The sequence below is a fragment of the Chinchilla lanigera genome, unplaced genomic scaffold, assembly GCF_000276665.1.
Source record: "Chinchilla lanigera isolate Chin_1 unplaced genomic scaffold, ChiLan1.0 scaffold00182, whole genome shotgun sequence".
Taxonomy (NCBI): Eukaryota; Metazoa; Chordata; class Mammalia; order Rodentia; family Chinchillidae; genus Chinchilla; species Chinchilla lanigera.
Window position 1 is genome coordinate 908,473 of NW_004955583.1, and position 24,714 is coordinate 933,186.

Sequence of the window (24,714 nt, forward strand, 5' to 3'; positions counted from 1 at the left end):
TAGTACAACAACTCTTGATAATCTCCTACCTCTTTTGTCTCTAACTCACTATTATTTGTCTATTTGCTTTCCTGAGGAACTATTTTGTAGATAACAATATGTAAAACAATAACCATTGATAATTTCCTACCATTTTGCCTGTAATTTGCTAAGTCCCCCCTATTATTATGTTATCCTTCTTTTACTCTTTAAATTAAAAAAATAGATAAATAAATAAATGAATCCTGCGGAGCCGGGTGTTGAGAGCGTGGGAGGCGGAGCTTGGGGCGGGGACGAGGTGCGCATAGGAGCTCTCTGTACTTCACGCTCGGCTTTGCTGTGAACCTAAAACTGCGCTAAGATCAAGTTCACTCATTTTAAGAGTATATATGTATATAATATATCAGTAAATTTTAAAAATAATTGTTATATACCCACTTATGTTTAATGCAGTAATACAGGGGACTGCAAATTCTCCAAGCACGAGGAACAGTGTAGAGAGCCGGGCCGCTGAGGAGGAGCAGTGCGTGTGCTGTGAGGAGGGTGGTCGCGGGCATCGAGGTGCCGCCGTGCTCAGTACGGTGGGAGCGTTTTAAAGGGCAGTGAGGCCGCTTTGTTATTTCAGTGTCTTGTTCACAATGTGGGAGAAACGACACACTTCACAATTATTAAATTTATGGTTGAAATTTTAGATGAATCGTATGGAGAAATACACTTTCAAAATTATTTTTTATAATATTTGCACAGAATTTTTTTTTCCCCCAGTACTGGGAATCAAACTCACGACCTCACACTTGCCAGGCAGGCGCTGTGCCACTGAGCTAAATCCCCAGCCCTGTGCACAGAATTGTTACTTATTTCTTTTCTGTGGTGCTGGGCATCAAATCAGGGCCTCTTACACGGTAGCCAAGCACTCTGTCACTGAGCTATGCCCCAGCCTGCACAGAATATTTTAGGGCTGTGACTCAAGCACACAAGGACATGGCTATGCAAAGCGGGGCTCCGGATACCCGACAAAGTCTAGGCAGCCTTGTGAAAGATCTTCAAGTCCAAGGATGACCGCCACCGCTGGGTGGGAGCAGGTAGCAGGAAGACAAGTTGCAAATAATATGTCAATCAGATTGTGTTTCACTGAAAATCTTCTTTTCCTTTTTAAAATTTCTTGTGGTGCTGGAGATTTTTCTTGTGAGTGCGAAGCACATGCCGTACCACTGAGCTACCACGGGTCACATAGGAAGGCACCTTTGAGACTCCTTAGAATGAAGAAGGCTCTGCTTAAGCTGCAAACAGATGAAACTTCAAAAGACAAAGCAGGGTTCTTGCTGAGTTGAGGTGAAGTGAGAATCAGGAACTTTGGCATTTCCCTCATAAAACTTTCAGCACAAGTCACGCAAGGATCAGTTTCAAATCTATGCCACGTGTTTCTAAGTTGTCTACTTTATGTAAGTGCTTTGTCTCTGAGTTCTTCACACTCTGATGCACGAATCCCTTGCTGTACAAAACAAACACACGTTCTAAGCCCTTGGTTTCTGTGTGACGGCTCCTTCCTTCCCGGTCATCAGAACGAACTCTCAAATAGCCGCTCAGAACCTGGCCTCAGCCCATCAGTTTTGCAAGGTCTGCTGCACCCCAGCGTTAACTCTCCTGACCTGTCCCTTCTGATGACTCTTCTGTCTTTTTTTAAACCCCACATGGCTGAGCCTCCTCGGTTTCCATGGTTTTATATTTGTGTTAGTGTCTTGGTTACTTTTCTCTCATTGCTAAGACAAAATACCTGATGCCCAAAGTTAAGGAAGGAAAGGTTCATTTAGCTTACAGTCTGTGGAGGTCTCAGTCGGAGTTTTGTTGGCTCTGAGGCAGGGTGGCACATGGCAGAGGGGCAACAGTTCATGGCAATGGGAGATACCACAGGCACCAAGAGCAAAAAGGGGCAAAGGGGAGGCGCAAACCTCTTTTCTTCCCTCATATTGTATGCAGGCTACCTGCCCTAGGGCGGGCGTAGCACTCATACCCCCAGTCCCAGCACCAGACAATGAACCAATCACAAGCTCTAGATTCAGCCACCTCTGAAAAGCCACACCTCCAGCTGCACGAGGCTTTGGGGGCAACATTCAGATACAAACATAATAGTTAGTTAGCTTTCCGATACTGTGACAAAATACCTGAGAATAGCAATTTAAAGAAAGAAAGATTTACCTGTGCTCATGGTTTCAGAAGTCCTGGGTCAGCTGATTCTATTGCTTTTAGATCTGTGGTGAGGCAAAAACATGTGGTGGGAGGGCCTGACAGAGCAGAGCTTCTCACTTGTGACAGCCGGGAAGTGGAAAGAGAGAGAGCCCAGGAGGAAGGGAATAAGGACAAAATCTTCTCCCCCAGGCACACCCCCGTAACCCTCTCCCTTCAACAAGGCTCCACCTCTCAAGTGTCCACCACTTCCTAACGATGCCATCAACTTACGAGTCCATCAAAGCGTTAGTCAGCTGCTGAAAGTGGAGCTCTTGTGCTGTAGCCGTCTTCTAAGAGTCCTGCCAAACTTTCACAGCGCAACCCTTTGGGGGACCCTCCCGACCCAGACCGTAACAGTATTCTAGGTACTTTTCAACAGTGATGCTTGCAGAATTTCTATATAGGACTCGGGTGGGACCAGACAATCTGGTTAGGAGTATGTTAGTAAGCTTTCTTTTATTTCCAACTACTGAGGTAATTTATAAAGGGAAAGGGTTGATTTTGGCTTACAGTTTTGGAGGTGTCAGTCCATGGTGGACTGGTGCTGTTGCTTTGGACCCATGGTAAGGACACATGGTGGAGCAAAGCTCCTCACTTCACAGGGGCCAGGAAGAAAGGATGGGAGGGAGAGGGTCTCACTATGCCCTATACCAAGGTCATGTTCCCAGTGGCACCACTGCATAGGTGCCATCTCTTAAAGTTTCCACATCTCCCCATGTGCCATGCTGAGGACTAAGCCCTACACACATGGCGCTTTGGAAGACACTTACCCAATGCTACGCAAGGAGACAGGAAGGGGCTGCACCCTAAGCTCCACTTCCGGAGACTCCTGGAAAGCAGGGAGAGGGCCCCGAGAAGAAGCATTGAGCTTCATGTGGACCGGATAGTCACCTCCGAGAGACCTTTAACTGTTTTTCTTTTTGTTGATTTTTACATTAAGGCTTAAATTAAGTGGTAATATGTGCAAATAGGTGCAAAGTGGACAGGTCCTGTGTTCAAGTCATTGAGCTTTAACTATGCACCACTCCAGCACCTGCCCTCCAGGTCAAGACTGCTGCGTCCCCTGCACCCCAGAAGGTTCCTTCCTGCCCCTCCCACACTATCACCCTCAGAGGCAGCCCCAGTTCTGACCACCGTCACCATCAGTTCACTTCTGCCTGTACTAGACGTTCACATAAATGGAATCCCACAGGGCGCTCTCCAAAAGAGACCCTTTGAAAAGGAAATGAAGCAGACATAGCAATATTTGGCAGACTTAAATTGGTATCCCCATCCTTCCCCATGCCCCCGTCATCAGTGAAAACAAGAGTTTAATGGCTAAGCCAGATTAGTCGCAGCAGAAGAAGTCACATTTTTTTCTTGCGTCTCTGGGTTTACGCGGTGTCAGCTACAGCACGCCGCTGGTTGTGAAGCCTCATGTTAGACACTCACACGAGTTAGGACCCCTGGCAAAGACTGACTCAGGAAGCTGGTCATCCAGCGCCCTCCTCCCCTCATCCACCACTTGCCTTACCCAGTGCCCACCTTCCCACCCTCGCAGAGTCCGGGGTGAGTGGACGGGTCATTCACAGAGCTGCGTCCTCCAAACCTCCACCTCCCCGAACAGACGCTTTTGACCTTTAACTTCCACTGGCTTCCTTTACTTCTCTTGGGAAATGAGGCACTGGCCAGAGAAACAGCTTCCAGATCTCTAGCTCAGCAGGCGGCTCTCTCCACAAGGGTAGGGCACACACTCTGCTTCCCGCCCTGCTTGTGCTCGCGTCTGCGTCCTCTGACCGGACAGCTTGTCCCTCTCTTCCACCTCCATCCCTCCAGAGAACCTCTCTGGAAGCAGGCTGAACAGCAAAAGCACAGCGATGCCCCTACGCAGGCAGAGAGGACCGCAGTTCTGGCCTCCCTTGCCCAGTAGCAGTTGTAAGCCCCATAGCAGTGCCTGCTAGGAAAGAGAAGAAAAGAAAGACGCAAACTCTGGAGTGCCTGCGCCCATCCCACCCCAAGGCTGCCCGAATCCTGTCTTCTTCCTGCGACTGTATTTTCTGGCCGGGCCCTGGCGGGCAGCCCCTTACTCTGCCGCTGTGGCCCGTCTTTCCTCTGGCCAGGGCCTTCCCCCGGACAGCCCCACCATATCATTTCAAGGTGAGAAGAGGGAAATCTCTCCGCTGCTTCCTGGTTCCTGAAGCTGCTTCTCTTTGGACTCCCGGGACCCAGAAAGCGATTTAGCAGCAGGTGAGTGCCAGGGAAGGGAGGCTCCAGGAAGTCTGAAGGAGACAGGTTTTCCGGAAGCAAAGACAGCCCCCCTTTTGCGAGCTGAGCCTGATCCTGCCCATGGCTCCGACGCCATCAGGTAGTAAATCCACAGGCACCTCCCGCTGTCCGCGTGCGGCTGGCTCCCTTTTCTTTTTTTTTTTTTTGGTTTTTTTTTTCCGGTACCAGGAATTGAACTTATGACCTCAAGCTTGCCAGGCAGGCGCTGTGCCACTGAGCTAAATCCCTAGCCCTGTCTCCCTTTTCTTCACATCTTGTATAAATGTTTTCAACTGGAAAATTCTAGCTGCAACTGTCCTCTTATTTCCAAATTAGAACCAGGTTCGGAGTCTAAACGTTCCTTCCTCAGATCTTGTCCGAATTGAAGTCCTTGATTCATCCTCTCAGAGGTGCCCTGATGGAGTGTTGAGCCCTGGGGTTCAGGGCTCAGACACCCCAGAGTCTACCGAGGCTGTGAAAGGGGAAAGCCCTGGGAGACCCGTGCCCATCCGCTGGCAAAATCATTGCTTATCAGACAAACGAAAGTTAAAACCAAGCTGAGATACCAGTACCCGCGTGCGAAAATGACCAGAATTTGCGTGACTGACGGTGCCCAGCACTGGCCAGGGTGCTGACAGCTGAAGGGCTCGTGCGTTGCTAGCAGGAGTATAAACAGATACAATTATTTTGGGAAAATGTTCAGCAACGCTAAATTTAAACACCCCGTAACCCAGCAATTCCTCTCCGGGTGTATAAATACATACCCGGCAGACACGAATGCCTGCAGCACCGAAGGCCGTGTTTCACAGCAGCGCACTCATGAGGGCGCCCAGCTGGGACTTACCGCAGTCTGCTGTGTTAGTTTTGGGTTTTGACTTCCTGCACGGTGCTGTGCTGGGCCACTGCGTGTGTGAGAAGAGGCAGGGGGTAGAAATAAACCACGGGGCTGAGGACCTGTACCTCTCGCCAAGGGCTGCGGGGCCGCTCACCGCTGTGTCCTGGGCCAGGAGAAGTGACTTTCTCACAGGTGGCAGAGGGGCCACCGCTGCTGGCCCGAAAGCCCAGTGAGACGCGCAGACTCCGTTTTCCCAGACTCATCTGAAGCCTCCCTGCCACCTCAGCTCTGCTGCCCTAAATGCGCGCAAGAGCCTGGCAAGGGAACAGATGAGGGTCGAAAACAGTCCCGCCGTCTTGGGCCTGACTTCCCCACAGCTGCCGTGGCCTGTGGATGTGGCCCGGCCTCTGGGGTAGCCCGAGGGAGCACTCCTGTTCCGCGGCCAATGCCGGGGCTCTGAGGATCGTTTCCCCCGTGTCTCTCCAGCGCAGTCTCCCTCAGCCACCGTTACTATCTTAGCATCCCTGCACAGTCTGTCACTGGGCACCTGCTCCCCGCCCTTCCCTCCAGCAGCCTCGTGGTGCCAGGCTCCTGCACCGTGACAGCTCCCCTCACTGTGGCTCCTTCGGCTGTGGAACGCAGACACCCCACTTCCCATGAGCGAGGAGTCACCCAGCTTTAAGCTGGCCAGCCCGAGGTCCCCATTTCTGAAGTTCACCATCCCGAAATCTCATTATACCAAGTACTGGAACAGCTTCTCTTCTTTTTTTTTTTTTTTTTTTTTGGTTTTTCTCCGGTACCGGGAACCGAACTCAGGACCTTGTGCTTGCCAGGCAGGTGCTTTTGCCGCTGAGCTAAATCCCCAGCCCCCAGCTTCTCTTCTGAAAACAGAAAATCATTGGATATTTCAAAGATAAAGGAATCCAAGAAAGAGATGCTGATGAAACTGCTGGAAAAGCAGGGGCGTGAATGTTAGGGGACAGCTAACAGTTTTCAGGTTTGTCACGGTGGACGGCTGCAAATCCTCACCAGGAGCCACTGGGGCTGCAGAACTCGTGAGAGTCCGCGTCACCCGGGAGCACGACGCTTGCCTGGAAGACGCGTGCGGGCAGCCTGGAGGGTGGGCGTCCCAGGTGCGGCCCCGGCTTACAGGGCAGAGGGCAACGCTCAGCACAAGGTATCCAATGCCAGTGGCGGCCGCCGGCACAACTCGGGGTGGGCAGGGCCGCTGTGGCACCGGAGAAGACAGATTAAAACTAGAGAGAGAAAGCAGACTTCTCGTCTAGACGTCTTAAGGCATCCAAACTAGAACCTGCTAAAGTTACAGGACAGGGCAGAAGGAATAGAATTCAGGTCATTCCTAAAAGAACTTTAAAAAAATGTTTTGGCCAAAGTCAGACAAAGAAAAATTCCAAAGTTATACTGCACCTCTGTGATTTTTTATATGCAGATGTTTGGGTCCTAAAGTTTCTAACACAGGCGCAGCGAGCTCTCGTTCTGTAAACAGGACGGTGCCCCCAGGCTCCCGAGCCCGTCTCCTCCCATCTGTCAGGGTCACTGACAGCTGTGCCCGGCGACCCTCCTGGAGCTCGCTCACTCTACGGGCCGGCCCTCCCGTGAAACACTGCTCTCAGTTCGGTTTGGATTTGACCCTGGTGAGCCCTGGCAGCTTTGGGAGAGGCCCCCGGGTCTCTGGAAGAGGAGGGCATAGTTGCAGATGCCTCAGCCTGAAGGGGTCACTGGGATTCTGGGAGAAATGTCTGGGAAGGATGCTTCTCTCTATAGAGACCGAGAACGTGGCTCAGGAGCCAGAGCCCCCGGCCTGAGTCCTGACTCTACCACTTGCCAGCTTTAGGAGCCAGAGCGAGGTGAGCTGAAGCTGCTCTGTGCCTCAGTTTCCCCATTTGTAAAGTGGGGTCTCGTGGAACCCATGGCGCAGCGTAGCTGTGAACGTGAAGTGACCCGGTGTCTGAGGAGCACGTGAAGGATGACCGGACACGGAACACTCAGTAAAAACTGTTACAAGCTGCAATCGCGTTGCTTGTGGGTGTCTCGGGGAGGAGGGGAGCACACACCTTTGGGGCGGCTTTTATAGAAGCTACTTTTGTAGAGCAGTCATACTACTCGCTTAGATGCCGTGTCTATTCAGGACAGTTTTTGGAGGCAGGTGGAGACGAGGGGAAGGTGAGCCTTCCACAGGGCTGCTACCCCTTTTCAAAGATGGATCAGGGCCATATAAAATTTTTCTATAATACTAGGGAGGCTGAAGCAGGAAGATTACAGTGAGTTCAAGGCCAGGCTGTCCTACACGGCAAGATCCTTTCTCCAAAAAAGTGTTTTAAATTAATAAAATGTTTCTGTATCTGGGTGGTGAGGGTCATTGGCAGGACACATCCCAGGACATTTTTCCCTCTAAGAAGTCTGATTTTTATTCTTTGTGGCCTGTCCAATTTCAAACTTAGCCCAGGTAGAGCAGAGTTTATGCTTAGGGTTAGAGAAGTGGCCTCCAGCCAGGAACGAGACAGTGCAGCTCCCTTTTTTCTGCTCTACTCCGGGCTCTGGTCCAAAGCCAGGAGCTCCGCGCACCCCTGCAGCCTCTTTGTCTCCCTGCTTGTCACTGCCTGCGCTGGACTCTTCCTCCCGGGGGCAGAGGGTCCTGTAGCAGGCGGCTCCTCCCTGCAGGAAGGAGGCTCCCTGGGCAGCACACAAACCCCAGTCAGGCTGAACGAGACTGAAAGTGCGTTGAGAGGAGGGAGGGAAGGCGTCCTGGCTTCCAGCCGAGAATTCTCAGGTAAAAAGAAGAAAATGCTCAGCCACATCGCTCCTCCTGCTGCTGTTGCCCAGTGCTGGGGGCAGGAGAGTGACTCACTGGGGAGAGAGGACGACCGCTCCCCATGGCCGGAAGAGACGGGACCGGGAAGCCTGCAGTCGGACTCTCTGGGGACCCAGGCAGGGCGGGCCCCAAGCACAGCTGTGGGTCAGGCAGTGACCCCGTGAAGCTCCAGGCCCTGTCGTGTACTCAGCTCCTGCTTCGGGAAGGGAGCCCTGCTCTCTCTCTCCCTCTGCCTCTGCCTCTGTCTCTCTCTCTCATCCCCTTTTGAGAAGATGCACTGCTTTTACAGATGATTGGATAAAGAAAATGTGGTAGCTCTATATAACGGAAAACTATGCGGCTATAAAGAATGACACATTTGAGACATTTGTAGAGAAATGGATTCACCTGAGAAATATAATGCTGAGTGAAATAAACCAGATATACGAGCTTAAAAATACTGTGTGGTGTCTCATTTGAGCGAGGCAAAGCACAAAGAGGATGACAGAGGGTGGGTGGAAAGGGAAAGGGGACGGATCTTGCTTCAGGGAAGCGGACCCGGGGACAAGGGCGAAGGGGAGGAGGGGGGAGGGGAAACGAGGGGAACACAGACGTGCTGCGTACAGGACCCTGTAACCCAATTCATGTAAACGCAGCACCGGAACTGAGCTGAGTCAGTACTACCAATAGGAATGAAAAAGGGGGCAGGGGAATTGGAGGAGGAGGGAAGGGAGAGGGAGGGGAGGGATTAAAAAAAGAAAGAAACATGCTGTAATGTGTACCATATAGCATTTCCCCAAGACCACTGCAAACTACGTGAGCGGCAAGCATGTTCAAATAAAATAAAAAATTTTAAAAACAAAATAAATAAGTACCTAAAGACAGAAAAGGAAATGTACTGCTTTGATCATTTACATTTTATTACAGTTTCTGTATTTCCGCTCTCCTGAGACATGAAAGAATCCAGCCCTCCTGGAGGACTTTCAGGGATCAACTGCAGGTGGGAAATCACAGTTTGAGGGACCCAAAACCCAAAGCGAAGCCAGTATGGATGCTTCTGTCCCTGAGAAGAAACACCCCGGGCCTGAGGCGGGTGTGGAGAGCCCAACCCAGGGCGGCTGCTGCCCGCCCCATCAGGCCACACCCACACCACCCACACAGTGCTGCCCCAACCACCTTGGGCCTCACCTGCCTCCCCTTCTCCCCTTCAGCCCCGGGAGCTGCCTCATTCTAAACCTGTGTGAGGCTGTGACCTGAACATAATCTCTGCTGTGAGTCACAGCTCCTGCCTCCCTTGTTTACCAGCGCCCCGGACGCAGACGAGAGGAGACTCCCACAGGAGTCAGAATCGCTCAGGCTCCCAGAGCAGCTCTGCTGAGGGTGGGGTCTGGAGAGACCAGGCCTCGCAAGGGCAGGACCAAAGGCTGGGTGACCAGATGCTCCAGCAGTATGACTTAGCTCTGGGCAATCTAGGTTGTGGGCTAAGAGGATTCCTTATGAAATATGTTTTATTAGAATTAGATCCAAAGGGACTGGGGATGTAACTCCGTGGCACAGTGCCTGCCTGGCAAGCTCGAGGCCCTGAGTTCAATTCCCAGCAACAAAAGAAAAAGAAAAAAAAAAATCCCAAAAGGCAGATGAATCTTACATAAATCCAGCCACACTCCTTAAGCAAGTTATGTCCTTTAGATAGAAGAGCTATGACAAATACAGATGAGACAAGCATCGATGATACACATGAAAGGAGCTCGTTCTTGACTAGGAGCAAGCCAAAACGTTTGCACTAAGGGCCGGGAGGTTAGCCCTGAAGACAAGAGGAGGTGGTGCTGCCTGTGATGCAGGGCCACTGAGGGCCGTGTCGCTGCAGACGCAGGCCACAGCAGAGCTGCTGCTCATCACCCGCTCCTCATCCTGACCCCGCCTGGCTGCACTGATTCAGGGAATCCAGCAGCAAAGCCACCTGGGAATTATCCTCGCATCCCTGGCCACGGGCACTGCCACTGCCGTGCTCCAGGGTGAACTTGGCCTCCCGGAGACCCAGAGTGCGAAGGACGCCGCAGGAGGGAGGATAGGTGAGCAGAGGCTCACAGGGAAGGGGCAGGAAAGGCTGAGAGCTGTGAGGATGCCGGAGCCCCCAGAGGCACATGGGGAGAGCGGGAGAGAAAGGAGAGGAGCAGGCAGCAGAGAAGCTGTGAGAGAAGGCAGAAGGAGAGAAAGAAGGGAGGACAGAGAGGGACAAGGCAGACAGAAAGAGCAGCGACACCCACCATGCAGTGAGACTCGCTCGGAGCCAGAGCAAGGTGCCCGGACCATGCGGAGGAGCAGACGCTGTCCTGAGACCGTGCCTGAGGCAGCTGGGTCCAAGGAGGGAGGAGACAGCAACACTTGGGGTGGTCCCCCACACAGGAATTTATATTTTTGTGTTAATTACTACCTGATAAGTCTCCAAAAGGAACCCCGCCCCTCGCAAAGAGAAAAAGCGCCCGGCCCCAGGTGCCCTGCCCACTCCACTTCACTTCCCTAATGGCCCAACCGCAAAGGCCAACCCCACCCATAAAAAGTACCAGATGTTCTTGCAAGATCAACTGCTCTAACCACAAAACCTCTCTCTTGGCTGTTCTGGCCTGCGAGCAACCTCCCGGAAAAAACCCTAAAGCTTTGCACAGCTCGGGGCTGTCTGGGTCCACTAGGCTCTCCCGCCTAATAAAGACTCCTCTCGTGTTAGACAGTCTGGTTCGGTTCTGTGTGGGTCTCGGTTCGATCGTTTAGTGCCGAGACCCAGGAGGGACACCAAGGCACCCGCCGGTCCCTCCTGACCGGGGACCGCTCCCCAGCTCCACGTGCAACCACCTCTGAACGGAGCACGAGCCCCGGACCCGCCACACTGCTGATGCCGCCATCCACCCAGGCCGTCTCTGTCCTCTGTAAGTGTCTCTCTGTCTTTTTACGCCCCGTGGCCGACAGAGCCCCTGGGCCACTCTCACCCGACACGCCCCCTCCCTATTCCCTTTTTCCTTCCCCTCCCGTTCCTCTCCCCCCTTCTCCCATTAGCCCTCTTCTCTATTTCCGTTCTCATCGCTGCTTTGAGTTCTTGGAGGCTTTCCTCACAACCCCCTTCTCCAAACCCGTCTCCTGCCGGTCTCCTTGAATGGCTCGACTGTGAGTTCCTTCACGGCTCATTTTCTGACTTCACTTATAACCACTTCACCTGCTACTCCTTCCTCCTTCCTTCCATCCTCTCCCCCTCCCTCCCTCCTTCCTCCCCTTCTCCCGATCTCAGCTGACCCTCTCCCAGAGACGGCTCGCTCGTTCCCCAGGCTTTATGCCTCTCACTCCCTTCAGCCTCACTCCAAAGACCTGTCGACAGGCCGAGTCATCCTCACTCATCCCCCAACCCCCTCCCCGACCGGAGACGTCCGCTCAGGGGGCTTGGGTGTCTCGGTCCATGTGGGACTTCTCGTGGTCAACCAGGATCACCTGTCTCATCCCTCTTCTAGTCTCACTCCCCCCACTCTTCCTCACTATGGGAAATTCTACCTCACGCTCCTCCTATAATTCCTCAGTCCTCCACTGCCTCCAGTCAGTCCTCCGAGGGCCCTTGGGTCTTACAGAACTTAAAGTCAAATGTCTCACTTTCCTCTGTCAAATGGCCTGGTCACAATACAAACTAGACAATGGTTCTATTTGGCCACCTGAGGGTACCCTAGACTCTAACGTCTTGTGCGATCTACATAACTTCTGTCGCCGAAATGGTAAATGGTCTGAGACACCCTATGTCCAAGTTTTATTTGCCCTTCGTGACTGACCCCAACTCTGCATTTCTTGCTTGCCAGGTCTCCTGTCTCTCGATGTTGCTTGCCAGAAGATGCCACTTCTCTCTCAGCCTTTCCCAAGCCTCTCGGTGACCCGCCCCCTCGCCATTGGCCCCATCCCAGGCCCACCTGGAGGCATCTCCTCCGTGTGGATCTCCCAGTCCCTCTTCACCCATGCTGTCCCCCGCACCACCTTCTTCTCCTTCTCCCTCCCCACCTCCTCTCTATCCACCCCTTCCACAGACCTCCTCGACACTCTCTTCTCCCCATTGTCACACACCCACTCCAAGTCCCTACTGGCACCCAATCTCCAGTCTTCCTCACCCTCTGGCTTTTTCGACATTACGACAGGTAGCAGGAGCTGAGGGCTTAGTATATGTCCACCAGCCCTGGTCACTCTCTGACCTTTCCCAATTAGAAAAATTCTTAGGCTCCTTCACATGAGACCCATCTACCTATATAAAAAAATTCTAATACCCAACTCAAATGTACCAACTTACATGGAATGATCTTTACACCCTCCTCTCTTCCACTCTCACCCCCGGAAGAAAAAGATACAATTTGGTTAGCAGCCCAGGGTCACGCAGATGAGAGGCACTGCACTGACTAAACCTTCCTCCAAGTAAATAGGCGGTCCCCCAAGTCGACCCCAGACGGGATTATCAGCCTAACTCCCCAGGACCCCTAGCCTGAGACCAAATGGTTATCTGCCTGCTTGCCAGCCTCCAAAAATCCACCTGTAAGGCAGTTAACTGGGACAGACTCCAAAAAATCACCCAAGATCCCACTGAAAACCCCGCCACCTTTATGGCACGCTTTCACAGGCACTCACCAAATTTACCCACCTTGATCCCTCTTCTGAAGAGGGGCAACTAGTCCTAAACACCTCCTTCATTTCACCACCAGCCCCAGATATTAGCAAAAAGCTAAAGCATCTTGAGAAGGGTCCCCACACCCCCCCACACCATGAACTGCTTAGCCTGGCCTTCAAGGTCTTTAACAGCCACAAGGATGCAAAAAAGGAGAAAAAACTTCCTGCACCAAGCAGAAGTGCCAACTCCTCGCAGCAGCCCTCAGGCCTCAAAACCCCAAATAGTCTAATAAGACACCCAGCAAACAACTGCCAAGACCTTGTTTTAAGTATAGACAAGAGGGATGCTGGGCACGGGAGTGTCCTAATCCATGCCCTCCTCCAGGACCCTGTCCACAATACAAACAGAAAGGGCACTAAAAGGTGGATTGCCCCTTTCTACAGCAAGAGGGGCCCTCCGCCCCAGCCCAGCCTCCCACGCCACAACCGTCTCTGATGGACTTGCTGGGGCTAGCCAGAGAGGACTGACTGGGCCTGGGTTCCCACACCCCCACTGAAGAGGCAGACGAGGTCCTGCTGACATCTGAGGAGCCCAGGGTACGAGTCCAGGTGGCAGGTAAGTCAATTTCCTTCCTGTTGACACGGGGGCCTCATGGTCCATCCTCCCAAATTATGCCAGACAAACCTTTCTGTCACAGATCGTGGTGGTAGGGGTTGAGGGCCTTCCCCAACTCCCACACTCAACAGGACCCTTGTCTTGTTTGATTGGCCAAAAACAGTTCACCCATTCCTTCCTAGTAATGCCTAGATGCCCCACTCCCTTGTTGGGGTGAGACGCTCTCACCAAACTCCATATAACCCTTTCCTTCCCAAAGGCCCTCACGCCGTCGCTACTTCTAGCCATTCTCCTGTTCTCTTCACCCCTAACGTCCAATACAACCTCTGACCTCCCCCCTTTCCTGGCCCATAAGATAGACCCCACTCTCTGGGATACCTCACAACCCACCATAACACAACACCACAGCCCAGGAATTGTAACACCCTTAGACCCTTCTCACTTCCCTAATTGCCCCCAATTCCCCATCTCACATAAACATTGCCTGGGCCTAAAACCTCTCATAGACCGACTCCATACCAACAAACTGCTCACCCCTATCCACTCCCCCTATAATTCTCCCAACCTCCCTGTCATTAAGCCTAATGGGTTCTATAGACTAGTCCAGGACCTCCACCTTATCAATTCAGCTGCCTGCCCTGTCACCCCTGTAGTTCCTAACCCCTACACTCTTCTCAACCACATCCCACTAAACACAACCCATTTCTCAGTTCTTGATCTCAAGGATGCCTTCTTCACTATTCCCTTACACCCCTCCTCCTATCCCCTGTTCACTTTCACCTGGGAAGACCCCACCATACACACCACTTCACAACTACTTGGACTGTCCTCCCACAAGGTTTCAGGGATAGCCCATATTACTTTGGTCAGGCTCTCATGACTGACCTAGCCATGCTAGACCTCAAATCCAGCCACCTGATCCAATATGTTGATGACCTGCTTCTATGCAGCCCCTCTCTTTACCTCTCACACCTTCACACAATACTCCTTCTAAATTTCCTCTCTAAAAGGGCATACCGCATCTCCAAAGCTAATGCACAGCTCTCCCTCCCCTCAGTCTGCTACCTGGGGTTCCAACTTACCCCCACCACAGGAGATCTCAGTGTTGACTGTAGAGTGACCCTTCATGCCCTAATGCCCCCCTCACCAAACAACAGATCCAATCCTTCTTTGGCCTGGCAGGATACTTCTGCCTGTGGATCGCCCGCTTCGTGCCCCTGGCTAAACCGTTATATGATGCCATTCGGAGGAACCCCTCTCCAATCTTGCCCTTGTCCTCAGCGCCTTTACCCAAATCAAAATCCAGCTTCTCCAAGCACCGGCCCTCCCAGATCCTACTCTTTACCTCAGAGTCTCAGGGCATAACTTTGGGGGTTTGAGGTCAATACAAAGGCCAAGACTTCACACCCATAGCATATCTGTCCAAACAGCTTGACCCTGCTATACGAGGCTGGTCTCCTTGCCTTTGGGCCCTAGTGGTGGCCATCACCCTTACACAGGAGACACAAAAATTAACCCTCCAGGGACAACTTACCGTCTATTCCCCGCACCACCTAACTGACCTTCTCTCACATAAGGCTCTACACCTCCTGGCCCCTCTCACCTCCAGCTCTTCCACCTCACCTTTTTTTTTCCCACCTCACCTTTATTGAAAACCCACAGGTCTCCTTAAAACTCTGTGGCGCTCTCAACCCTGCATTCCTCCTTCCCCTCGCAGATACAGAACCCAGCCACTCATGCCGCGAGTCTCTAACAGACCTCATTCCTACCGCTACCTCTATACAGATGCAACCTCTTCCCTAGGCCCAACACACCTGGTTCATAGACAGGAGCTCCTCCTTGGGTTCAGACGGACCCAGAGCAGGCTACGCCATAGTCTCCCTAACCCAAACCATCAAAGCCAACCCCCTTCCCTCCGGCACCTCCTCACAAAAAGCAGAACTGATAGCCCTCACCTGGGCTCTGACCCTAGCTACAGGGACCACCACTAACATTTACACAGATTCCAAATATGCCTATCATATAGTCTACTACCACGCAGCCATCTGGGCAGAGCGTGGCTTCATCACCACCAAGGGCTCCTCCATTCAAAATGGCAAGCTTATCTTACAACTTCTCTTGGTCACCACCTGTCCAACCCAGGCAGCCACCATACATTTCAGAGGTCACCAGCAAGTACTGATGAGATCACAATGGGAAATGCCCAAGCAGACAAAGCAGCCAAGCTGGTGGCCCTTCAACCGTGGCCACCCCCACACCTCACATGTGATACTCTGGCCCTAGCTGCCCCTCCTTTATAGCCTACCAGGTTCACTTATTCAAACACCCAGCTCAGGCAATTATGCCAGAGAGGTGCTTCGGCTAGCCCAGAGGGCTGGCTCCTTTTGGAAGGAAAATTTTGCCTCCCAGATGACCACACCAAGCAGTTCCTCACTCAAATACACAACTCCCTACACATAGGATGAAGACCACTCAAAAAACTTCTTGATCCCATCAAGAAGTTTACCCAGGACAAACCTCCATCTTACAAGACTTCTCTTCACAATGCACTGTATGCTCTAAATCCAACCCACAGGGCACTCTACGACCTCCTCCCACTTTTTCCCCCCACTAGTTTTGGGGAGCCTTACCAGGACAGGATTGGCAAATTGATTTCACCCACATGCCCAGACACAAAAAATTCAGATTCATCCTTACCTGGGTAGACACCTTCACAGGCTAGACTGAGGCTTTCCCCACCTCACATGAAACAGCTGATACCATGACACAGGTCCTCCTCACAAAGATCATCCTCCACTTTGGTCTCCCACATTCCATTCAGTCTGACAATGGGCCAAGCTTTGTCTACCAGATCACCCAACAAGTTTCCAAGGTCCTGGCTATCCATTGGGCCCCACATACTCCCTACCATCCCCAATCATCTGGTAAAGTAGAAAAAGCTAATCATCTTCTCAAAATACACCTCTCCAAACTCCATGGAAACCCAGCAGTCCTTCTACCCATGGCCCTAACCTAACTCTGCACTGCCCCGCTGCCAACCCTCTGGTCTCAGCCCTTTTGAGCTTATGCATGGGCGACCCTTCCTTTTGCAACTTCCTCCGACTGACCCTAGTCCCCTTGCCAGCTATCTGCCCCTTCTCTCCCTGACCCGCAACCTCCTACGTTCCCATGCAGATCAGTGCCTACCTAAACCTGACAAAACCTCAGTGACTCTACGGGTCCAGCCTGGTGACCAGGTGCTCCTCAAGGATTTATCGGCCTCAGCTCCTCATCCATGCTGGTCAGGCCATTCACTGTGGTCCTCAGCACACCAACTACCGCCAAGCTTCTCAAGAAGCCAGCCTGGGTCCACCTCTCTGCTCTCAAGAGGGCGCCCACACCGGCCGATCCACAGCCAGATAAGCCCTCCTGGTCGTCCCAGGTGCTCTCTCCCACTAAACTTCTCCTAAGGCACTCCGATACCTTAGACTCCATCCCAGAATGAGTCCCATTCTCCTTCTCCCTTTCCTCCTGGGGGTTCATATGCTACCCAATCTCCAACGTCCCCGTTGGCGTTTCTGGGCCAAGTCCACCAGTGGCAACACGCTCACGTTTACTGACTGCCCTGTCGCAGGCTGTAGTGGGCCAATTACCCTAAACGTCGACGCCTGTGCAGAGTCTGTCTGCCACATCCACAGCTCTACCAGTGCACACAACCTAAACCGCGAACGCGGCTTTACCCCTTGTAACAAATATGCTTGTTTCTCGAGCGCCGACTGGGCCCCTGGGTACTGTCCCTCCTACTGCTCCACCTGGTCAGACGTTAAAGCCTACCAAGGATACTACTCCTCAACAACCTGGCCTTTCAAATTTGCCATTGGCCAACCAAATCCCGGGGCTTGCCTCTTTGCAGGATACCGATTCTCAAATCAGAGCTGTCTCTCGGACCAGTGTAACCCCACCTACATCACCATCCAAAATCCCTGGGACACTCCCTGGGAGACTAAGGGCATCTATATATACCTCCGTATAGATGTCCATGGTACAGACCCTTGCCTCACGCTCAATATCTACCGAGAATTATATACCCCCCCACCTTTATCGCCAAGGCTCCAAAGATTTCAAACAAAACTCAACTCCTCCCTACTCCACGCCCCTTCCCTAACTAACTTCACCCAGATTCTCTTTCAGGCTATTCATGCGACTCCCTCTAACTTGTCAGAGAGCTAGATCTGCACCTCCCTGCTAGACCCCACAGTGACCATTATCCCCTGGTATCGTAACTCCTCCACGATATGCTCTACCCAAAGCTCCCTGCGACAGACCCCCCAGCTCTATCTTCTCCCAGGGGCTAATCTCACTTGTTACAGAAAGTTCAAAACTGACAGTTCTATACCCTGCAACCAAACCATCACCTCACCCCCAAGTTCTTCTACCCCAGCTACACATCCCCGTTATTTCCTATCCAACTCCCAGCTCCTCTCCTGTTATCATCCCAACATGACCTGCCTCCCCGTCCTTCCCCTTCCTAATCTGCAGATCTATACCAACTCTGAGTTCACAGAATAGTTCCTCCACTCACCTGGGTGCTCTCAGGGCAGCGTTTCTATCGGGGTTGTCCTGGGAGCTTCTGTTTTGGTGGCAGCCCTTGGGACATCCGCCTTGGGTATATCCATAGGCCTCAGCCTTCAGCTCAGTAAACAGCTGGCTAACCACATTGACCATGTCTCCTCCACCTTCAATTTAGTCTATTCACAGTTAGACCAACTAGCAGCCGTCGACCTCCAAAATAGGCACACCCTCGACCTCCTCCCAGTGGAGAGGGGTGGAACTTGCCTGTTTCTGGGAGAAAAATGCTGTATTTATGCCAACCAGTTGGGTCTCGTCCAAGAAAAAAATCCAACAGATGCAAGACCAGGCCCATCTCCTCTGCTGAGGGCTTTCTTCTGCTGCTCCAGGAAGCTCTGGGTTATGGACATCCCTTCTCCCACAGCTGCTCCCACTCCCCTCACGGCAATCTGCCTTCTCCTCCTTGCAGCCCCCTGTGCTATCTCCCTCGTTTGCAACACTGTCCAAAAACTAACAACCAAAAATTTTAACCTTATGCCTCTTTCAGATCCCCAATTCCAGCCGGTAGTTCTAGAGGACCCAGATGAGTCCCCTTGACACTGCCCCAGTCCAGCAGGAAGTAGTCACTGAGGAGACACTTCACCCTTGTCCCTATTAGATCAAGTCTGGGATGATAAGTCTCTGAAAGGACCCCCCCCCCACCCCTTGCAAAGAGAAAAAGCGCCCAGCCCCAGGTGCCCTGCCCACTCTACTTCACTTCCCTAATGGGCCCAACTGCAAAGGCTGACCCCACCCATAAAAGTACCAGATGTTCTTGCAAAATCAACTGCTCTAACCACAAAACCTCTTTCTTGGCTGTTCTGGGCCACGAGCACCCTCCCCCCAAAAAAACCCTTAAAAATCCAAAGCTTTGCGCAGCTCAGGGCTGTCTTGGTCTGCTAGGCAGCCCACTGCATTGCTCTCCTGCCTAATAAAGACTCCTCTTGTGTTAGACGGTCTGGTTCGGTTCTGTGTGGGTCTCGGTTTGATCACTACCCGTTCTGGAATTCTGCAAAAGATTTTTTAAAAACCAGAGTGAGGTAAGCATTATGAGCATGACTGCTCTGTCCTGGAAGGACAGTTGGAGGCTGCTCTCAAAGGGGCTCTGGTGTTTTCCTATCTCTGAGGAGCCCTAGGCTCTCCCATACCAGCCCTGTGGCTGCCTCTTGCTCACCTGCATCTGAAACCCAGGCTTCCTTTCCCTTCTGTTCTGCTGCTCCTTCTCAGCCACCTTGACCTAAGGACCAAGAGCACCTGGAGTTTTAACAAGCAGCTGCGGCTTGAGGAATCCACCACCTCGTGCAGGTCTCTAAGCCTCATTAATTCTTGTGGATCCCTGGCGCCTTCGTGCTCCGACCTCTGCCTGAAGAGGTAAAAGCCACAGCTCAGATGGGTGTGTGTGACAAGGTCTCTGGCAATGCACTACACAGCTGAGAGGTCCACACGTAGTGCGACTGATGGCACCTTGAAACTGGAGTGCTCCGGAGGACATGGAAGTGCAAGCTGCCATGCATGCGCACTCACTTCTCACACCGTCACCTTCAGGGCTTGCTGGTCTGGGCTGGGGTGCAGCTCATGGGTGGAGTCATCAGGCAGCTTGTTTCTAAATCGTGGCTGGACGAGTTGTTACTGGGTTGAGGTTGCTCATCCTGCCTTCTGGAGCTGCATTCCAGGTTCTTCTCAGAGAATTTGATGAGAGGAGCAAAAAGCAGTGGCAAAGGGTAGGGAACCACCTAGGCTGCTTCAAAGCTCAGGGGGTCTAAGGACACCTGAGGGTGTGACCCCACTTGTCTAGCACAGGTGCACAGTGGATTCAGTTATGTCACCATGACTCAGCACAGGTAAACACGCAGGTGCTGGTTACGGCTCTCTAAGAATGTAAATATGAGATAACAACCTGTATAAGAATTATACAATGAAGACATAGGCAGTGTTGCGCATGGTGGCACACGCCTGTAATCCCAGTACTTGGGAGGCTGAGGCAGGAGTATCTTTGCAAGTTTGAGGCCCGCCTGGGCTACAAAGTGAGCTCAAGGCCAGCCTGAGCTGCATAGCGAGACCTTGTCTCAAAAAGACAAAAAAAAAAAAAAAGACACAGGTGGCTCTGGCTCTTACATTCTGCTCTGCTCCACACTGCCTGCTGTTGTTGCACATGTCTTGCACAGGTGCATTCTTCACCCCGGGGACCCCACCCTCAAAAATCTCCCTTGGGACCCCAAAGCAGGCTGACATAAAGTTTATTCAAGAAAGCAAAAATGATGAGTGGGAGAGAAATTGGGTCTGCAGAACGAGCTTGAGCCAAGGAAAGAGAAAGAGGCTGACAGCAAGGATAAAAGCGTGTACTGCATCTGGGAAACAGCATGGGCTGTCCCAGAAAGTTAGGGGAGCAAAGCCTTCACGGCCTGCACGTGTCCTTTGACGCTGTCTCAATCTCAAGGAAATTCGAGAGAATTTCCACATACAGGTCCTGAGAGGTGGTGCTGGAGTCCCACACTGCAGGCTGACATCAGATCTAGGCCAGGAGGGGGAAAGGAAGAGATGAGAAAAAAGAGAATAGAAGGGGAAAAATGGAAACAAAGCTTTTGTAAATAAGAAGAAGAAGGGCAGAAGGGAGGGGTGGGGAATGGGGGAAAAAAGAAGCAAGATGTGTCATGTGCAGGTACAAATTCCCTATGATGAATGTGATCATTATGTGTATATATAATGTACAACAAATAAAGCCACTCAAAAGATAAGTAATTAATGTCACTGAATTGAAAAGAAAACCTGCTCAAGTTCTCGTGAGGAGCTGGGCACTGTTCCTCGCAGGTGTCTGGGATCTTGTTAGCTAACAGGCCACGCCCACTCCCCCCACCCCCACCAGCCTTGCCATGCCCGAATCCAACTCAGTAGATTGGGTTCTGAGCATGCTAGAAGCCAGGGGCTCAATCTCCAGCAAACAAAGCAAAACTAAAACTAAACACCTAAAAATTTCCGGGACCTTCTGCAAGTCATAGTTGTTGGAAACCAGAGGATTTCTGCAGAGTACGATGAGAAGCCAGAAACACTTGCTGTCATTCAAAGGATGCTCCCCTCCCTCTGAACCAGGCTTCCGAGTGGTGACACAGAGGACCCAGCACTGCCACCTCCTCCACCTTTGAGAGGTGATGAGGCTACAAACACGGGAGGGTCAGAAGACACAGGAAGAAGAGGAATAGTTCTGCCCCCAATGTGCTAAATTTCTAACTTTTCACCAAAAACATCTTTAAAAATATGAATTCTCTCTAGTTTTACTTGTTCCCCAAATCCATTTATCAAAGTTTTTTTGTCATTACACAGGTCCGGTGTTTTTGGAAATCATGCATCTCTAATAGCCTCGGGATCTGAAAAAGACCTTGACACAGGGAGCGTTGAGGGGATGGGCGGGGCCAAGAGAGGTGCAGTCTCAGCGCCAGACTTCCTTCCTCCCTAGGGAAATGTGTCCCGAGTCCAGGCAAAACACCACCACGGGCCGGGGATAGCTCAGCGGGATAAGCGCTTGCCTGGCAAGCCTGAGGACATGAGTTCATTCCTGGTACAAAAAAAAAAATCTCAAAACACCACCACGACCCTTGCCCATGCCGCAGACGGGAGCACACCAGAAAGAGGACCAGCAAGGACTACATTGTTCTAGAAAAGCCTGCACAGGATGGTAGGTCCTCAGGCTTCAGAAGGTGCTGGGCAGTCTCGGCCCTGGTTCCACCGGATGAGGAAGGCAGCTGACCCGGAAGTGACGTGTCAGAGCCGGAAGTAACGTGTCAGACCCTTGGCAGGTTGCGGGGCCGCTCTGAGCAGCTACCTGCTGTGCGGTGTGGTTGCTTCCTCAGGAGCACTGCCTTTACATCGCTACCAGGCTTGGTCAAGAACACTCTCTTCGGGAGATTCGCACAACTCAATATGAGGGATGAGAGATCCTACTGCCTGATTCAACACACGGAGCAGGTGTTTGTCTGCTTCTGTCCGGACCACGCTGCCATATAACTCACGTGACAGAACGGGTACGTGCCTGCATCGTTTACACCTTTCTTTGTACCTGAAATAACTTTTGTACTTTGTGAAACAGGGGACCCATTGCACTTTTAGCAGCTTGTACATAGTGCTTCCTTTGCAACTGGATTCTCTTAACTTTCACGAAGACACTGTATGCCTTGCATTCGCTGACCATCCTGAATTAAATTTCTTAAGAAAATGCCAAAGAAAAAAGAAAAAAAAGAGTTAAGTGCATAGCGTGGGTAGGCGCCATACGCCTTTCAGACTGCCCCCTCGGTCTGTCGGGAGCTCAAGAATGCAACCACCCCACCTCTCAAGAAGTCCGAGCCAGATGCGCAACACCGGGCCAGTGATCCCACCCACGACACACAGCCAGCTGGTCACCGAGCGGGCTCCCGCCGCAGTGGGCGCCCAGCCTCAGCAGAGCCTGTGCAGCCTGCCCTGTCTCACCTCAGCTGCGGTTGTTTCTCCAGCGCAGCGGTGGTGTGAGAGGAGTGCGCCCCCTGCTGCCTCTGGCTGTGACAGCGCCTCGTCCCGTCAGCAGACGGAGAGACCTTTACCCATGCCTGATGTCAAGGCGGCTCACAGGCAAGCAAGGCGAGGGCACTGAGCTTAACGCCACCATGAAGACCGAGGACAAAAAGCAAAGAAGCAAAGGTATCTGAGGTCACCAGGTGTGAGGGCGCATGCGTGTAAGCCTACCTACTTGGGAGACTGCTGCAGGAGGGTCCCTTGAGCCCAGGAGTCTGAGGCCACCTGGAGACATAACAAGAAAAAAAAAACCTAATTAGAAAAAAAAAAAAGACATTTGATGATGGTTGATCATTGTTTAGCCAGGGATGGTAGTGCACACTGTAATCCCAGCACTCTGGGGTGCTGAGGCAGGAGGATCAATGTGAGTTCGAGACCAGCCTGGGTTACAAAGTGAGCTCAAGGCCAGCCTGAACTGCATAGCAAGACCTGTCTCAAAAAGACAAAAAAAATTTTAAAAAGTTGATCACTGTTTGGTCACATTGCCACTAGTATAGCACCATTACACTGGTGACTTTTATATGATGTGACGGGTGCTGAGAGTGACCTGCAGAGGCACTGGAGCGCAGAGAAACCGAAAAGACAGAGAGATTCGTCACCCTCCAGCTGGGCATCTCGGAGGAGGTCCTCTGACTTCTCAAAGCCGCTTTTCCAATCTTCAGTGTGAGAGAATCGGATTTATTAAATAAGCATTCTACTGGTATTTCTCAAATTTGTGTGATAAATCCCTTGAAAGGGAAAGATTTTGAGACCTCTGGTGTTGGCTTAAATTATTTTTATTCTATTACTTAAATATACATGAAACAGGGAATGAAGTAAAAAAGTCCTTGGGTTTATAGCTCTACTATTCCACTAGTTAGAAATAACAAGGCCAGGTGTGGTAGCACACACCTGTAATCTGAGCACTCAGGAAGCTGAGGCAGGAGGATTGCTGTGAGTTCAAGACCAGCCTGAACTACATATCGAGACCCTGTCTCAAAAACAAATTAAAAAAATAAAAGAAGGAGGAGGAGAAACAGAAGAAATAACAGCAGCGACTTAACATGCTGAATGATATTGTTCTGCTGAAGAATTCTCTGCTCCCAGCACTGATACTGGGCTGACTGTGACAGGGTCATCCGCTCTTCTCCTATGCCACACAACGTCTTCCTCCTTCCTCAAATTTTCTCCCTACACTCTCCCCACACCTCTGGGGCAGAAGTCACCTGAGTTCCTGATGGCATTGCTGGGCCCTCGGCTGCTTCTCCAGACATTGTTGAAAGGCTCAGGGTCTTGTTATGTTGCTTAGGCTGTCCCTGAACTCCTTAAGTTACGTGATCCCTCCTGGGAGTGCCTGGGACTCGGGAGCTCACGGTGCCGGTCCCTGCAGGCCTCTTACACCTGGAGGCATGGTGTGCCCCGCTCAGCTAGTGAGCTTCTATGAGCCCAGCTGAATGGGCACTACCTGATAGGACTTGGCCTGTAAGAACAGCACAGGGCTGGCGATACAGCTCAGCGTCACAGCGCCTGCCTGGCAAGCACAAGGTCCTGAGTTTGATTCCCGGTTAAAAAAAAACCAGCACAGAGGGTTGGGGTGTAGTTCAGTGGGGGCACTTGCCTAGTATGTGTGTGGCCTTGGGCTGGACCCCTAGCATTGGAAAGAAGGGAGGGAGGGAGGGAGGAAAGATGGAAGAAAAAGAGGAGGGAGAGAGGGAACAGAGAATAGCTGGACTTCTGCAAAAACATCCATAGAAAACCAGGCGAAGCCGGGTGTGGTGGCGCACGCCTGTAATCCCAGCACTCGGAAGGCTGAGGCAGGAGGATCACTGCAAGTTCGAGACCAGCCTGGGCTACAAAGTGAGCTTAAGGCCAGCCTGAACTGCAGAGCGAGACCCTGTCTCAAAAAGACCAAAAAAAAAAAAAAAGAAAGAAAGAAAAGAAAGCCAGGAGAGGTGGCACACACTTGTAATCTCAGCACTCAGGAGGCTGAGGCAGGAGGATCACTGGGCTATATAGTGGGTTTAAGTCCAGCCTGAACTACATAGTGAGACCCTGTCTCAAAAAGAAAAGAAAGAAAGAGGGAAAGGGAAGGAGGAAGGAAGGAAGGAAGGAAGAGAGAGAGAGGAAAAAAGAAAAAGACAGGAGTCTGTCCACAGACCTGTTTGGGAAAGCGCTGCAGTAGGTCTTTTCTAGTGCAGAGTTCAGAACCTCAGCTAGCAGAGGAAGAACAGTAACAAAACGACCTGCACCTCACCCATGGCGACGGCAGGTGGT

At 51.8% G+C, this 24,714-nt stretch overlaps 2 long non-coding RNA genes across 6 annotated transcripts in view; one reads left to right on the plus strand and one right to left on the minus strand.

Annotated features, from left to right (window-relative positions):
• The window catches only part of LOC102022984, a 15,641-nt gene extending 5,006 nt beyond the window's left edge, over positions 1-10,635 (minus strand). Inside the window, exons 1-3 of one of the 5 annotated variants that reach the window (XR_001232510.1) lie at positions 10,364-10,635; positions 2,976-5,598; positions 2,176-2,512 (exon numbers count right to left, since the gene is read on the minus strand). This is a non-coding gene — a long non-coding RNA (uncharacterized LOC102022984). Of the gene's footprint in view, positions 1-1,164; positions 1,472-2,175; positions 5,599-10,363 lie in introns of those variants that run through there. The other 4 variants (XR_001232509.1, XR_001232508.1, XR_265102.2 and 1 more) reach the window with 4 other exon arrangements.
• A 71-nt stretch (positions 10,636-10,706) lies between these two features.
• Positions 10,707-18,876, plus strand: LOC102022761. The gene is made up of 3 exons (XR_265101.2): positions 10,707-11,020; positions 13,164-13,335; positions 16,510-18,876. It is a non-coding gene; the product is annotated as an uncharacterized LOC102022761 (long non-coding RNA).
• The last annotated feature ends 5,838 nt before the right edge of the window (positions 18,877-24,714 follow it).